Below are 17,030 nucleotides of genomic sequence, written 5' to 3' on the forward strand. Positions count from 1 at the left end.
CAACGGCAACACATAAAATGAATTATCTAGGAATGAACTTAACCAAAGAAGTGAAATATCTCTATAATGAAAACTATAAAACACTCACGAAAGTAATTGAAAAGGACACCAAAGAAAGGAAAAAGATTCCATGTTCATGGGTGGAATAATCAATATTATTAAACTATTTATAGTACCCAAAGCCATCTACAGATTCAATGCAATCCCTATGAAAATATCAATGATATTCTCCACAGAAATAAAAAAACCAATCATAAAATTTATATGGACTCACAAAAGACTCAGAATAGCCAAAGCTAGCCTAAGCAAAAAGAATAAAACTGGAGGAAGCACATTACCTGACTTCAAATTATACTACAGAGCTATAGTAACCAAAACAGCATACTAGTGTCATAAAAACAAACACATAGATGAATTGAATAGAATAGAGAACCCAGAAACAAATCCACACACCCACAATGAACTCATTTTAAACAAAGTTACCAAGAACGCAAACTAGGGGAAAAGACTGTCTCTTCAATAAATGGTGCTGGGAAAACTGGGTATACATATGCAGAAGGATTAAACTAGACCCCTATCTCTCACCATGCACAAAAATCAAATCAAAACGGATTAAAGACTTAAATCTAGGACCCCAAACCATGAAACTACTACAGGAAAACATTGGGGAAAATCTCTAGGACATTATTAACCTGGGCAAAAATTTCTTGAGAAATAACCCACAAGCACAGGCAACCAAATCAAAAGTGGACAAACGGGATCACATCAAGTTAAAAAGCTTCTTCATAGTAAAGTATACATTTGACATAGTGAAGAGACAACCCACAGAATGGAAGACAATATTCTCAAACCACCCACGTGACAAGGGATTAATAAACAAAATATATAAGGAACTCAAACAACTCTATGGGAAAAAATCTAATAATCTGATCAAAAATAGGCAAAAGATTTGAACAGACATTTCTCAAAAGAAGACATACAAATGGCATGCAGGCATATGAAAAGCTGCTCAACGTCATTGATCATCAGAGAAATGCAGATCAAAACTACAGTGAGATATCATCTCACCCCAGTTAAATGGTTTATATCCAAAAGACAAGACAATAGCAAATGCTGGCATGGATGTGGAGAAAAGGGAACACTTGCACACAGCTGGTGTGAATGTAAATTAGCACAACCATTATGGACAACTTTCTGGAGGTTCCTCAAAAAACTAATAATTGAGCTACCATATGATCCAGCAATCCAACTGCTGGATATATACACAAAAGAAAGGAAATCAGTATACCAAAGAGATTGTACTCCTATGTTTGTGGCAGCACTGTTTGCAATAGCTAAGATTTGGAAGCAACCTAAGTGTCCATCAATAGATGAATGGATAAAGAAAATGTGGCATATATACACAATGTAGTACTGTTCAGCCATAAAAAAAGAATGCAACCCAGTCATTTGCAACAACATGAATGGAACTGGAGATCATTATGTTAAGTGAAATAAGCCAGGCACAGAAAGTCAAACATTGCATGTTCTCACTTACTTGTGGGATCTAAAAATCGAAACAATTGAACTCATGGACATAGAGAGTGACCAGAGGCTGAAAAGTATAGCTGGGGGCTTGAGGGGGAGGTGGGGATTGTAAATGGGTATCAAAAAATATAGAAAAAATAAATAAGACCTACTATTTGATAGCACAACAGGATGACTGTAGTCAAAAATAACTGTACCTTTTGAAATAACTTGAACATTCTCTTGAAAAGGCCTGAGTTGGAGAAACTGGAGGTATTTCAGCAAATAATAGCATTTAATGTCTTCCACCTTTTAGACAATCCAGGAATGAATGTAGACTCCGGGAAAGGAACTAGGTACCTATTGTTTCCAGTATCCTTTTTCACACCCATCGTCAGAATTGCAGCATAGGATTCTGCAGGTTGTGCAGTGTGCGACAGTGCCACATTTGTAAATGATACAGGAGTATCAGTTACAGCTCAAACATCATAGATTTGTGATAATTTATTAGGAGAGGGCAGTAAAATTATTATGATAGTTTTCAACAGAAATGTATAGAGAAGATGCTTTTTTCCCCTAAAATGCATAGACATGCTTCATAGAATAGTGACAGCCTTGCCTGTACTAACCAATGAAGACCATGATTTTTCTCAAGAAGTTTCTGCTTCATGTTACTCCATTCATTACAAAGAGCAAGTGACAATGATAAGAGAACTAGATCCAAATCCTATTGCTACAACTGTCTAGTTTCGTGTGCCTGGGCAGATAAATTCTATCTATATGTGCTTTAGTATTTTCAGGTGTAAGATAGGGATGATAACATAATTGTTTCCCAGCCTACTTTATAGGGTTCATTAAGGATCAGGTGAAATCCTACATGTGAAAGTTCCTTATAAACTATAAAGCGATGTACAAACATATAGAACTTTGTTGTCAGTGTGATAAAGGGTAATTCCCCATCTTTGTACCCCATGATAACGGTGGTGCAAGACATGAGGTAGCGCTATCTAGGAGAAACAGCATATATTCATAGCTCACCATGGGCTTAATGGGGTGAGGGTGATGCCTACACCAGTGAAAGAGGAACCAGTAAACTTATACCAAAGTTTGTGAACAAATAAAGACATGAGGAAAAAAGGTGGATCTAAAGGGGAAATTGTATGAGGAACAACTAAATTAACACGTTCCATTTTCCCCTCTGAAGGTTCCCCAGCCTCAAAATAGAATGACATATCTGAAGCTTTTTACAAGGTTTCCAACATGAATCTTCCATTTTTGTGTTATTTGACAGGAGTAAGAACTGGTGAAACTCACAGGCCCTTTTAGCTGGTTTCATGGGAATATGACTGCTAACCTGAGAGAAGGCATGTCCTGTGATAACATTCCAGGAGCAGGCCCCATAGGAGGCTCCCTGGACTGTGGAGAATCACAATATTCCTGACTGCCAAAACTTTGGAGAAGTAAGCACATGAAGGGAGGCCATCACAATCTTGACACACTGGGGGTTGAACAGTTTCTTCTTCATGGCTCTGCACAGAGCATCTTTGAGCTCCTTGTTCCTCAGGCTGTAAATGACAGAGTTCAGCAGGGGAGCGATAATGGTGTAGGTCACTGAGATGAATCTGTTCTGCCCCAGGAAACTCTGGGACTTAAGCTTCAGGTAGATGATGGAAATACAGCCATAGTGGCTGATGACCACTATGAGGCAGGAGGTGCAGGTGGCACAGGACTTCTTCCTACCCTCAGTTGAAGCAATCTTAAGGATGGTGCAGATGATGAAGTCATAGGAGATAAAGATCAGGCCCATAGGTAGGACAAGGACACACACTGACAACAAAGTTGATTATCTCATTGACAGTGGTGTCTGTGCAGGCCAGCTTCAGCAGGGGTCTCACATCACAGAAGTGGGAGATGACAAAGCCATCACAAAAGGGCAGGCCAAACATAGATGATACTTGGACAATGGCCATACCAAGGCCAATCCTCAGTGATCCAGATTCCAGCCAGACACAAGCCCTCTTACCTATGAATACCGTAAAGGGTTGCAGATGGCCACATAGCAATAATATCCCGTTGCTATGAGCGGAAAGCAGTTATTGATGCCAAAAGTCAGATAGAATAGCTGAGTGACACAGCCTTGCATGACAATAAGCTAGTGAGGATTCAAGAGGCGAGAAAGCATATGGGGAATAATGGCTACCATGTAGCAGGTCTCAGAGATAGACAGCACTGCTCAGGAAGAAGTACATGGGGGTGTGGAGGTGAATGTCCAGGCGAATAATGGTCACAATAATCACATTGCCAGAGAGAGTCAGCAGGTACAAAGTTAGAAAGACAACAAAGAAGACAAGTCTGTGCTGTCACCTGAAGCTGGAGAAACCTTCAAAGAAGGGCTCAGTCACAGCAGTGGACTTTGACCTTGGCACTGAAGAATGTCTAAATCTGAAGGAAACAGACAAAGGAAAGACAGAGGTGAGGCTGCAACTATGTAACACATTACACAGTGATCTGAGCAGCACCAGTTTTTGGATTCGTTGGATAATGTTCCAGACACAGCGGTTATCTTTGTTCTTCTACTGATCAAGAGCTCAGCACTCTTGGAAATAAACTAAGAAACTTCTAATGACCTACTGGATTAAGGGCAGAGACCAAAGGGAAGGAAATTTCAACATAATGTGAACAACAAAATTACGAAAACAGCTACCCTACTTGACCATTGAAGAGGTGGGTCCAGGTCAGAGAGGAAGAAAATGTTGAATGGACCAGGCACTTCAGCTTCCTCTATACTTACCCTTAATCTGAGCCTTTGATGACACAATGAGGAGGCAGAGATAGTGAAGGTTGATAAATATCTGGGGTTAATCCATTCATTTCCATCAGTATGAATTGCCAGCAAAGACGGCCCTGGGAGGATCCCAGATCAAGCATTCTTCCCGAATATCTGGAGTCCTGGGCATTACTTTCCTTAGCTCTGCTCCTTTAGATGACTAGTGCAAGGCCAGGCTGTTGGCGAGCCATTCAAACTACAATAGTGGCCATGTTTTCGGAAATAGAGGTCAATGTTTTGGTCTTTTTTTCCAGTTGTTACCATAACAAACATTTCTGCAATAGAAAACTTTGTCAGGATGTCATTTCACACATAAGTGAATAACAGGTAGTGAAAAAATGCAGAGTCAAAAGTTATGAGCATCTTCAACTCTGATAGAGTGCCATGTTTTTCTCTATAAAATTTTTACCAAGTGATCTCTCACAAAGAATGTATCAAAATGCAATTTTCCATTGTTATGCCTCAAAGAGGAAATAGAGTGTAATGGGAAGCAGTATGTACTCTGAAGCCACACTGCCCAGAATTTAATTTTGGTTCCACCAGGTCATAACTGTGTAACTGTGGGCAAGTTATTTAACTTGTCTGTGTCTCAATTGCTTTATCTCTAAAATGAGCTTAATGATAGCACCTTCTTTACAGAGTTATTGTGAGGATTAAATCCATTCATATCTCAAAGTGCTTAGAAAAGTGTCTGGCACCTAGTGAATGCTATATGGTACTCTAAGTATACATAAAGTCTGAAGCATTCCATCAGCAGAGATATTAAAGGAGGTGCGTTTAACCAGGAAGACTTCCAATGATGATTTTAGAAAGAATTGGAAGCCAAAGACAAAGGGCAATAATTACAGAAACTGTGCATGAATACAATCAATTTTATAACCTATTCAATGTGGTTATGCAGTTAATTCTTATATTTCTCTGTGAAATCAGTGATAAAATTCACAACTGATCTTAAAGGGAGAAGAATCCCAAAGAAGTGCATTAATTAATTTATTTATTCATCAAATATTTCTTATTCCCATACTATGTGTCAAGGTCTATGAATTCAATGGCTAGTACATTTTAGTTTCTCGGTAATTATTTACTGAGTGAATAAAGAATGGGAAAGAGTCCCTGATGTTAAATAACTCACAACATCAATACAAAAGAAAGGCAAATGGGAGTAACAATGTAGAAAGTAAGGGGTGCTATGATAGAGCTTAGTGTAGAATGATATGGAAACATGAAGAAGGGTTCCTAACTCAGTCTTAGGGTCAAAGAATACTATAAAGGAGGTATTGTCCAAGATAGTAAAGGAAAAGTGAATAAGGCTTATGTTGCAGGCAGCATCAAGTAAGAGGGCCCAGCATTTCTAAGATCCAGATGAACCAGCATGAGAATCGCTGTAGCTCAGTGGTTACATACGGAGGACCCGGAAACAGAAGGCCGAAGATGAATTCTCATTCCACCTTGGGCAAAGTCTGAACCTGTCTCTAACACAAGTTCCTCATCTATAAAATGGGTAATGTTAGTATTTAACTCATAAGAATATTGTGAGGCTCAAATGAGTCAATACATAAATCATTGAGCAAGGTGACTGACAAATAGTAACATCCCGAAAAATTTTGGCCATAATTATTATTATCATGATTAGAGAAGATTATGTCATGTTTAGGGAATAAAAGAGTGGTTCTGAATGGGTCTAGGACTTTGTGCTTCACAGCAACATTAAAGAGGCTGAGCCCTTGGGAACTGCTATAAGGAAGAAAGAGAAACCAAGCTATGAACCTGGGATTGAAAAGCACCATGGTGTGTGGGATTTTCCAAAACACAAATGATGAATTTGATATGTCATCATGTACTTCCTAGTATTGTGTGAGTTGAATGAGCCTATATTAGCTCTGTGCACTCCATTCATAACTGTATTTAAATGAATCACATCCCTTCTCTGCCTCTTTTACTGCAGACTTCAGAGTCTCTTCTTATCACATAACTTGCACACTGGAGATCTTGAGACTCTCACCAGGGCATTTCCCCAGCTATTCTCTGAATCTTCTGCAGTAGTGTGAATGAGAAATTTACCTGCACTGCATGAAGCTGACCAAGGATTTGCATAAGGATTCTTTTCTTTTGACTGCTCACCGATTAAACCCATCTCCATTTCGTTTTTAACTTTTTAGGCCTGTATACTTAGGAATAGCCTATTGTGCCATCAAATTCCACTTTCTTTTTACTTAGTAAGTCAGAACATTGTGCTTTAAGCATACTCCATACTCTCTTTTTCTAATACATTATTTTGCAACTTCTCACTGAGACTTACCTGCCTCTTCCTACCAACTGCAAAGAGATTTTGGTCATTCATTTCCATTGCTTTTATATCTTCACAAACTTTGAGGAGTCTACGTATACATTTCCATCAAGATAATTAACCACTTAACTTCACATGTATTATCTATCTCTAATCTATCCATAACGATAAAGTCTCTCCATTATTTTAATGGCTCAAATGTTGAAGACAGCTTTTCCAATTTTTAAAAAATTATATTGTTTTTATTAATCTTTCTTAAATGTATGTATAGCTCACACTTAATGAGTTTTTTAGGTTTTTAAGTTGGCACATAATATTTTACGTATTTATGGGGTACATGTGAGTATTTGTTACATGCAGAGAACGTATAATGATCAAATCAGGGTATTTAGGGTATCTATCACCTTCAGTATTTATCATTTCTATGTGTTGGAAGCATTTCAAGTCCTCTCTTCTAGCTACTTTGAAATTTACAATACGTTGTTACTAGCTGCAGTCACCCTAACCTGCTGTGGACTGTGAGAATTTATAACTTCTAACTGTATGTTTGTACCCATTGACCAACCTCTCTTCATCACCCTCCTCCTACCCACACACCCTTCCTAGGCTTTAGTATATACCGTTCTTTTCTCTACCTCGATGAAATCAACTTTTGTAGCTCCCACATATGAGTTAGAACATGTAAAATTTTTCTTTTTGTGTCTGGCTTATTTCACTTAATGACCTCCAGTTCCATCCATGTTGCTTCAAATGATGGGATTTCATTCTTTTTATCGTCAAACAGTATCCCACTGTGTTTATATACCATATATTTACTTTGTACATTTGCCAGTTGATGGACACTTAGGTGAATTCCATATCTTAGCTATTTTGAAGAGTGTTGCAATAAACATAAAAGTGCAGATATCTCTTCAATATATTGATTTCCTTTCTTTTGAACACATATCCAACAGCAGAATTGCTGGATCATATGGTAGCTCTATTTTTAGCTTTTGAGAAATGTCATACTATTTTCTATAGCAACTGTACTAATTTACATTCCCACCAATATTGTATATGTGTTCCCTTTTGTTTGCATCTTCTGTTATTTATTAATTTTAGTAATAGCCATTCTAACTAGGGTAAGATGATATATCTCATTGTGGTTTTGATTTGAATTTCCCTGATGATTAGTGATATTAAGCATTTTTTCATATAGGGTTGGTCATTTGTATATCTTCTTTTGAAAAATATCTATTGTTGTCCTTTGCCCACTTTTTAATTGGACTTTTATTTTTACTGTTGTGGTAAGTTCCTTGTGTATTCTGGACATTAGTCCCTTGTGGGATGAATAGTTTGCAAATATATACTCCCATTCAGTGTGTTGTTTCTCAACTCTTGATTGTTTCCTCTGCTGTGAAGAAGCTATTTAGTTTAATAGAGTTCAATTTATCTGTTTGTTTTTATCTATGCTTTTGAGATCTTCACCATACATAAATCTTTGCCTGCATCAGTATTCTGAAGTGTTTTCCCTGTGTTTTCTTCTAGTTATTTCATAGTTTTGGGTCTTACATTCAAGTCTTTGATCCATCTTGAGTTGATTTTTTTATATGGTGAGAGATAGAAGCCCACTTGTATTCTTCTGCATATGGGCATCCTGTTTTCCCAGTACCACTTATTGAAAAAAGTATCCTTTTCCCAATGTATGTTCTTAGTGCCTTTGTCTAAAATCAGTTGACCATGAATAAATGAATGTATTTCTGAATTCTCCATTCTGTTTCACTGGTCTGTGTGTCTGTTTTTATACTAATACCATGCTATTTTGGTTATGATAGCCTTGTAACACATTTTGAAGTCAGGTCAGGTGATGCCTCAAGCTTTGTTGTTTTTGCTCAAGATTGCTTTGGCTATTCAAGCTCTTTTTTGGTTCCATACAAATTTTTGGATTGCTTTTTCTAATTCTGTGAAATATGACATTGATATTTGAATGGAGATTGCATTGAATCTATAGATCGCTTTGGGCAATATGGTAATTTTAATGATATGAATATGATAATTAATTTTAAATGATATGACTAATATTCAATTTTATGTTAATGATATTAATTATTTTAAGAATGTGAAAATATTAATGTGATTAATTATTTAATGATAATTAATTGTTTAATTTATGAACATGAGACATCTTTTCATTTGTTGTGTCCTCTTAAATTTCTTTCATCAATGTTTTATAGTTTTTCTTGCACAGCTCTTTCACCTCCTTTGTTAAATTTATTCCTAGTTTTTTTTCAGTTATTGTAAATGGGATTACCTTCTTTATTAAAGAAATAAAGAATTCACTAGGTCACTATTCATGTATAAAAATGCCATTGATTTTTGTGTGTGGATGTTGTATCTTACAACTTTACTAAATTTATCTATAGATTTAAGAGGTTTTTTTTTTGGTGGAGTCTTTAGGTTTTTCTAGATGTAAGATTATATCATCAGCAAAGAGGGACAATTGGACTTATTCTTATCCAATTTGAGTATCTTAGTTTTCTCTTGTTTGATTGCTCTGGCTACAACTTCTAGTACTACATCAAATAAGAATGGTGAAAGGCAGAATCCTTGTCTTGTTCCAGTTCTTAGATAAAAGGCTTTCAGGTTTTCCCCATTCAGTACAATGTTAGCTGTGGGTTTGTCATAAGTGGCCTATATTATGTTCAGGTATGATCTTTCTTTGCCTAGTTTCTTGAGACTTTTTTTATCATGAGGGAATATTGCAAAATAATTTTTCCTCATCTATTGAAATGATCATATGGTTTTTGTCCATTATGTTGATGTGATGTATTGTGTTTATTGATTTGTATGTGTTGAACAATTCTTGCATCTCTGGTATAAATCCCACTTAATCCTGGTGCATTATTATTTTTTTTTGATGTGCTGTTGGTTTTGGTTTGCTAGTATTTTGTTTAGAATTTTTGTATCTGTGTTCATCAGGAGCATTTTACTGTAGTTTTCTTTTTTGTTGCATCCTTGTCTGGTTTTAGTATTAGGGTAATGCTGCCTCATACAATGAGTTAGAGAAAATTTTCTCCTTTAATTTTTTTGAAATAATTTGAGGATATTGATGTTAGTTCTTTTTTGAAAGTTTGGTGGCATTTTTCAGTAAAGCTATCCAATTCTGGGATTTTCTTTGTTGGGAGGCCTGTTATTATTGATCCAATCTCATTACTCATTATTAGTGTGTTCAAGTTTTTTATTTCTTCCTGATTCAAGTCTTGGTAGGTGATATGAGTCTAGAAATTTATTCATTTCCTCTAGGTTTTCTATTTTGTTAGTGTGTATTGCTCATAATAGTCTCCAATAATCTTTTCTAATTCTGTGGTATCAGTTGTAATGTCTCCTTTTTCATTTCTGATTTTATTTATTTGGGTCTTCTCTCTTTTTCTCTTGGTTATTCCACCTAGCAGCTTATTGATTTTGTTTATCTATTAAAAAACATTTCATTTCACTGATTTTTTGTTTTTTAAGTCTGTATTTCATTTAGTTCTGCTTTGATCTTTATTATTTCTTCTACTAATCTTGAATTTGTTTTGTTCTTGCTTTTCTAGTTCATTGAAGTAAATCATTAGATTGTTTATTTAAAATCTACTTTTTTCTATACATGTTTAGTTCTATAAAATTCCCTCTTAGCACAGATTTTGCTGTCTCCCACAAGTCTTGGTATGTTGTGTTTCCATTTTATTTGTTTCAATAAATTTTATTTACTCCATAATTCCTTTCTTGATCAAATGGCCTTTGAGGAGTGATATGGTTTGACTCTGACCACACCCAAATCTCATCTTAAATTGTAGTTCCCATAATTCCCACACGTCATGGGAGAAACACGGTGGGAGGTATTTGAATCATGGGAGCAGGTCTTTCCCATACTGTTCTCATATTAGTGAATAAGTCTTATGAGATCTGATGTTTTTAAAAGTGGGAGTTGTCCTGCACAAGTTTTCTCTCTTGTCTGCCGTCATGTAAGACATGCCTTTCACTTTCTGCCTCCTCAGCCACGTGGAACTGTGAGTCCACTAAACTCTTTTTCTTTATAATTAACCAGTCTCAGGTAGTCTTTATTAGCAGTGCGAGAAAAGACTAACAGTAAATTGGTACCAGGAGTAGAGTGCTGCTGTATAGATACCCAAAAATGTAAAAGAAACTTTGGAATTGGGTAACAGGCAGAGGTTGGAACAGTTTGGAGGGCTCAGAAGAAGACAGGAAAATGTGGGAAAGTTTGGAACTACCTAGAAACTTATTGACTGGCTTTTACCAAAATTCTTATAATGATATGGACAATGAAATCCAGGCTGTGGTGGTCTCAGATGGAGATGAGAAACCAGTTGGGAACTGGAGTAAAGGTGATTCTTGTTATGTTTTTGCATCATTATGCCCCTGCCCTAGAGATTTGTGGAACTTTGAACTTGAGGGAGATGATTTAGGGTATCTGGTGGAAGAAATTGCTAAGCAGCAAAGCATTCAAGCGGTGACTTGGGTGCTGTTAAAAGCATTTAGCTTTAAAAGAGAAGCAACATAAAAGTTCAGAAAATTTGCAGCCTGACAATGCAATAGAAAAGAACTCCCATTTTCTGAGGAGAAATTCAAGCCAGCTGGAGAAGTTTTCGTAAGTAACAAGGAGCCAAATGTTAATTGCCAAGACAATGGGGAAGATGTCTCCAGGGCATGTTAGAGACCTTTGCAGCAGCCCCTCCCACCACAGGCCAGGAGGCCTAGGAGGAAAAAGGGGTTTCCTGGGCCAGGTCCAGGGCCCCCCTGTTATGCACAGTCTCTTGGTGCCCTGAGTCACAGCCACCCTAGCCATGGCTAAAAGGGACCAAGGTACAGCTCAGGTCATAGCTTCAGATGGTGTAATCCCCATACCTTGGCAGCTGTCATGTGGTGTTGAGCCTGCAGGTGAACAGAAGTCAAGAATTGAGGCTTGGGAACCTCTGCCTAGATTTCACAGGATGTATGGAAACCCCTGGATATCGAGGCAGAAGTTTTCTGCAGTGGTGGGGCCTTCACAAAGAACCTCTGCTAGGGTAGTGTGGAAGGAAAATGTGTGGTTGAAGCCCCCACACAAAGTCCTCACTGGGGCACTGCCTAGTGGAGCTATGAGAAGAGGGACACTGTCCTCCAGACCTCAGAATGGTAGATCTACCAACAGCTTGCACTGAGCACCTGGAAAAGCCACAGACCTTGAACATCAGCACATGAAAGCAGCTAGAATGGAGGCTGTACCCTGCAATGCCACAGGGGTGGAGCTGCCCAAGATCATGGGAACCCACCTCTTGCATCAGTGTGACCTGGATGTGAGACATAGAGTCAAAGGAAATCATTTTGGAGCTTTAAGATTTGACTGCCCCATGGGATTTCAGATTTGCATGGGGCCTGTAGCCCCTTCATTTTGGCCAATTTCTTCTACTTAGAATGAGTGTATTTACCCAATGCTTGCAACCCCATTGTACCTAGGAAGTAACTAACTTGCTTTTGATTATACAGGCTCACAGGCGAAAGGGACTCGGGTTGTCTCAGATGAGATTTTAAGCTGTGGATTTTTGAGTTAATGCTGGACTTTTGAGTTAAAGTTTGAGTAAAAGACTTTGTGGAGCTGTTGGGAAGGCATGATTGGTTTTGAAATGTGAGAACCTGAGATTTGGCAGGGTCCAGGGGCAGAATGATATGGTTTGACTGTGACCCCACCCAAATATTAGCTTAAATTAAAGCTCCCATAATTCCCATGTGTCGTGGGAGAAACCCAGTGGGAGGTAACTGAATCATGGTGGTGGGTCTTTCCCATGCTGTTCTTGTGATAGTGAATAAGTCTCATGAGATCTGATGGTTTTATAAATGGGAGTTTGCCTGCACAAGTTTTTTCTCTTGCTTGCTGCCATGTAAGACATGTCTTTCATTTTCTGCCATGATTGTGAGGCCTCCCCAGCCACATGGAACTGTGAGTCCATTAAACCTCTTTTTCTTTATAAATTACCCAGTTTCAGGTATGCCCTTATTAGCAGTGTGAGAAGAGACTAACACAAGGAGCATGTTGTTTAAATTACATGTATCTGTACAGTTTCCAAAGTTTCTCTTGATTTCTAGTTTTATTCCACTGTAGTCTTAGAAGACATTTGATATGATTTCAGTATTTTTCAATTTGTTGAGACTTGTTTTGTGTCCTAACATATGATCTATTTTGGAGAATGTTTCTTGTGCTGATGAATGGAATGTGTATTCTGTAGCTGTTGGATGAAATGTTTTGTAAATGCCTTTTAGGTTCATTTGGTTAAATATGCAACTAAAATTCATTTTTTGTTTTTACTTTTCCATCTGGATGATCTATCTAATGATGAAAGTAGGGTGTTCAAGTCTCCAACTACTATTGTATTGGAGTCTCTCTCTCTCTCTTTAGATGTAATAATATTTTTTATATATGGATGCTCTGATGTTGGGTGCATATATGTTTATAACTTTTATATCCCATTGCTGAATTTATCTTTTGTTATTTTATAATGACCTTCTTTGTCTCTTTTTACTGTTTTTGACTTAAAGTCTGTTTTATCTGATATAAGTATAGTTTTTTTCCTGCTCACTTTGGTTTCCATTTGCCATAGAGGGTATTTTTCTATTCCCTTACTTTCAGTCTATATGCATCTTTCCTGGTAAGATAATTTTCATAGGCAGCGTATCGTTGGGTCATATTGTTTATTCTACTCAGCTAGTCTATACCTTTTAAGTGGGAAGTTCAATATATTTACTTTTAAGTTTATTATGGATAGATGAGGGCATATTCCTGTAATTTTATTAATTGATTTCTGGTTGTTTTGTATATTCTTTGTTTCTTTCTTTCTCTCTTATTGTTTATTATTGTGGTTTGCTGGAATTTTGTAGTGGTAACATTTGAATATTTTCTCTTCCTTTTTTGTTTGCTAAACCAGTGATTTTTACATTTTCATGTATTTTAGTGATAGTAGTTATCTTTCTTTTGCTACCAGGCATAGGACTCCCTTAAGCATTTCTTGTAGGATCAGTCTAAAGGTGATAAATTTGCTTATTTGGAGAGGACTTTATTTCTCCTTTATATATGAAGGATAACTTTGTTAGGTATAAAATCCTTGGTTAGTAGGTTCTTTTTTTTCAGCACTTTGAATACATCATACTATTATCTCATGGTCTGTATGGTTTCTCCTGAGAAATATGCTGTTAGTCTGCTCAAAGTTCCTTTATAAGTGACTAGATGCTTTCCTCTTGCTGTTCTTAGAATTTTGTCTTTTTCTTTGACTTTTGACATTTTGAGTATAACATGCCATGGAAACCTTAAATTGTATCTATTTGTGAATCTTTGAGACTCCTGTATCTTGATGTTCCCAAATCTTGCTAGACTTGGGAAGTTTTTAATCTGTTATTTCATTAAATAGGTTTTCTAAACCTCTTGTTTTCTTCTTGTCTTCTGAGATACCACAGATTTGAGTACTTGATCACTTTCTGGTGCCCCATATGTCAGATAGGCTTTGTAATTCTTTTTTATTCTTTTAAAAATTTTTGCCTGAGTTATTTCAAAAGGCCCATTTTTAAGTTTTGAGATTTTTTTGTCTGCTTGATCTAGTCTATTGCTGAAGATTTCAAATGTATTTTGTATTTTATTTAATGAATTCTTCAATTTTAGAATTTCTGTTAGGTTCTTTTTTATGTTATCTATGACTTCAGTAATTTTAAAATTCACATGCTGATTTTTTTCTGATTTTTTATATTGTTTCCAGTAATCTCTTTTATCTCACTGAGATTCCTGAGTATCAATATTTTAAATTCTTTTTTGGGGATTTGGCAAATTTCTTTTTGATTGGGATCTCTTTCTGGAGAATTTTTATGTTCCTTCAGAGGTGTTGTATTAATTTCATGTTTCCTGTGTTCTTCCATTGATATCTGCACATCTGGTGGAATAGTTGCTTTTTCCAGTTTTTTGAATTTGTTCTCATGGGGGTGGAATTTTTCCTGAAGATATATCTATGGCATTGGTTGGTTAGGGCACTGTGGCTTGGATCGTGGGTGCACACAGTGGTATAGTGTCTCTATGATTTATTTAGCTGTACAATGTCAGTGGTGTCTTTGATTTCCTTAGTGGCTTACGGTGTAGTAGTTAGTAGAGGCTGTGGTGAAGTTTGGGTAGGAACTGGAATGCCAGGTGAGCTAGTCTTTGGGCCTGGGTGGTGATGGCAGTGGGATGATCATGCCTGTTCATGACCCCATGGTGACGTACGCTGGCATTGATTTTAACTTGTGCAAGCAGGCTGATTCTTGGGGCTCCAGGTGACTTGCTTGGGTATCAGCAGTGGCAGGGAGGGTGGGCAGGTTCTTAAGCACCTGGGCATCAGGCATGGCATGGGCAATGACAGTAATAGTGGCAGGACAACCCTCTGGTACCCAAGCAGTCCACGGTGATGTTGGCAGTTGCTGCAATGCACTGTACAGGCCTGCAGGTGGCACATCCATGTAATGCTATCTGTTGTAGCTGCAGGTTGAGTGGGCTTGACCTCAGACCCCAACAGTAGTGTGCTCAGGTGCCAAACACTGTTAAGCTGAGCTGGGTGATTTCCAGGCCTCAAACAGTGTGCTGAGTACTGGAGTTGGTGGAGCTGGGCTGGGCAGTCTCCCCAGTGGTGCATTCAGGTATTGGCTTTTGTAGGGAGAGATGGGGTGATCCCTAGGCCCCCAGCAGAATGCTTAGGTGGGGCAGCAGTGACTGCACTGTGGCCCTACTACTGAGGAGGGTGGAGTTGCTTTCAGTGGAAGTAACCTTAGGCATGTTGATGGGGACTGTGCATGTTTCTTGTGCCTCAACCCTGCACCAGTCTGCAATGGAGGCAGCTGTGAGCTGTGGAATTTTTCCCTGGGGCACTTAAAAATGTGCAGCCATCCCTCCACAGGTGAGATGCAGAGGTCTCTGCCCATGGTTCCCACCTTGATCCCAGGAGTAGCAGCAGTAGGTACAGAATGTCAGTGGGGCTTCAGGGATGTGGAGATGCAGAGGCTGTTAAGCCCTAGGGCAGGACAGAGACTGGTGGAGGCTTGGCTCTCAAAATGATGCTGTGTTGCAGCTGCACAAGACTCCGGGGGTTGTGGGACCCAGCGTGAGCTCCCTCTGGAGCAGTGTCTTTGTGTAGTCCCCAGGCAGTTCCCTATGTAAGTTTCGAACCTTACTAGAGTTGAGCTGCTTTCCTGTGGCTAGAGTTGTAGGAGTCTTGGGTGGAAATGAGGACCACTGGGGGGCTTCTCGCTTACCCTTTCCCCACATTAGGGAACCTCTTCAGGCTGCCAGCAGACCCCAGCTGAACAGGCTACATTGCTTCCCTCTCCTTCCTTGCTTCTGGTGCTTCCCATAACTGTTCTGTTGAACTCTAGTGTTCTCAAATGAGCTATTCAAAGTAATTATATACTCACTAATTTGGTTTCTCTCCATGGAAGAGGTGAATACCGAATGCATCTAGTCAGCCATCTTGAAGCCCCTCTTCTATTTCAATCCTTTCCAATTTTTCAAAACCAAAAATACATTTTTTTCTTTATACAGCAGATGGTTCATATAGCCTCTTAAGGAACATATCTCCCTTATAAAGACATGCTGCTTTTCTCCTACACGTGATGCCAATGCTTCTACACTTTATTATAGAGGCCAATATTTACCCCACCCACTGCCACACACAATATATCTTCTTTCCCATTTAGCTTTTGATTTACATGCTTGAATTGACGGTGACAATTCTCTGTGGGCCTCTTACATTTCAGTACATCTTGTGAAGACAGGCATTGATGATCGGTTGATCCTATGATTTCAAAGATATTTGTATAAGGAACAGCCTTGAAACACAGAGACAGTGTCTCCCTCTGGAGCAAAGAGCAGGCAGGCATACTGCATATTATAGCAGATTTAGTCTCCCTAAGCCCAGGGTTGCACATTTCTAATATAACTCACTGTACTTCCCATATTCAAGTAAAATACTGCAGATTTACATTTTCCAGAAGGGTTTGAAAGTTGGAGAGGAAGTGCAGTGTAGACAATGAGGAGATTAAGAAAATTCTACAAACCATGCAGAGAGACTTTCCTCCAGTCTCCTTTTCCTTCTTTGACTCCCACAATTCTGGCAACAAGGTTTACAACCACCAGAAAGAACATTAAAGGAATTCTTCCTAGGGAAATGAAGAATCCTGAGAGAATAAACTTATAGATACTGACATCTGGGTGCTTTCCAATGAAAACTACTTGCCATTGTATTGCTGTCAATATAAGAAACACACCCAAAACTTTCAATTGGCTTATTAGAGCTTTTTTAATAGATATGAACAGACAGCCAAGGTGGTTTCTAACATTAAAAGCCACACTACATCCATAATCCCAGCACTTTGGGAGGCTGAGGC

At 38.2% G+C, this 17,030-nt stretch overlaps 1 pseudogene; it reads right to left on the minus strand.

Annotated features, from left to right (window-relative positions):
- Positions 1–2,932: 2,932 nt before the first annotated feature.
- Positions 2,933–6,473, minus strand: LOC134734880 (olfactory receptor 10J3-like; annotated as a pseudogene).
- Between the last annotated feature and the right edge of the window lie 10,557 nt (positions 6,474–17,030).

The sequence above is a fragment of the Symphalangus syndactylus genome, chromosome 12, assembly GCF_028878055.3.
Source record: "Symphalangus syndactylus isolate Jambi chromosome 12, NHGRI_mSymSyn1-v2.1_pri, whole genome shotgun sequence".
In the NCBI taxonomy this organism is placed as follows: domain Eukaryota; kingdom Metazoa; phylum Chordata; class Mammalia; order Primates; family Hylobatidae; genus Symphalangus; species Symphalangus syndactylus.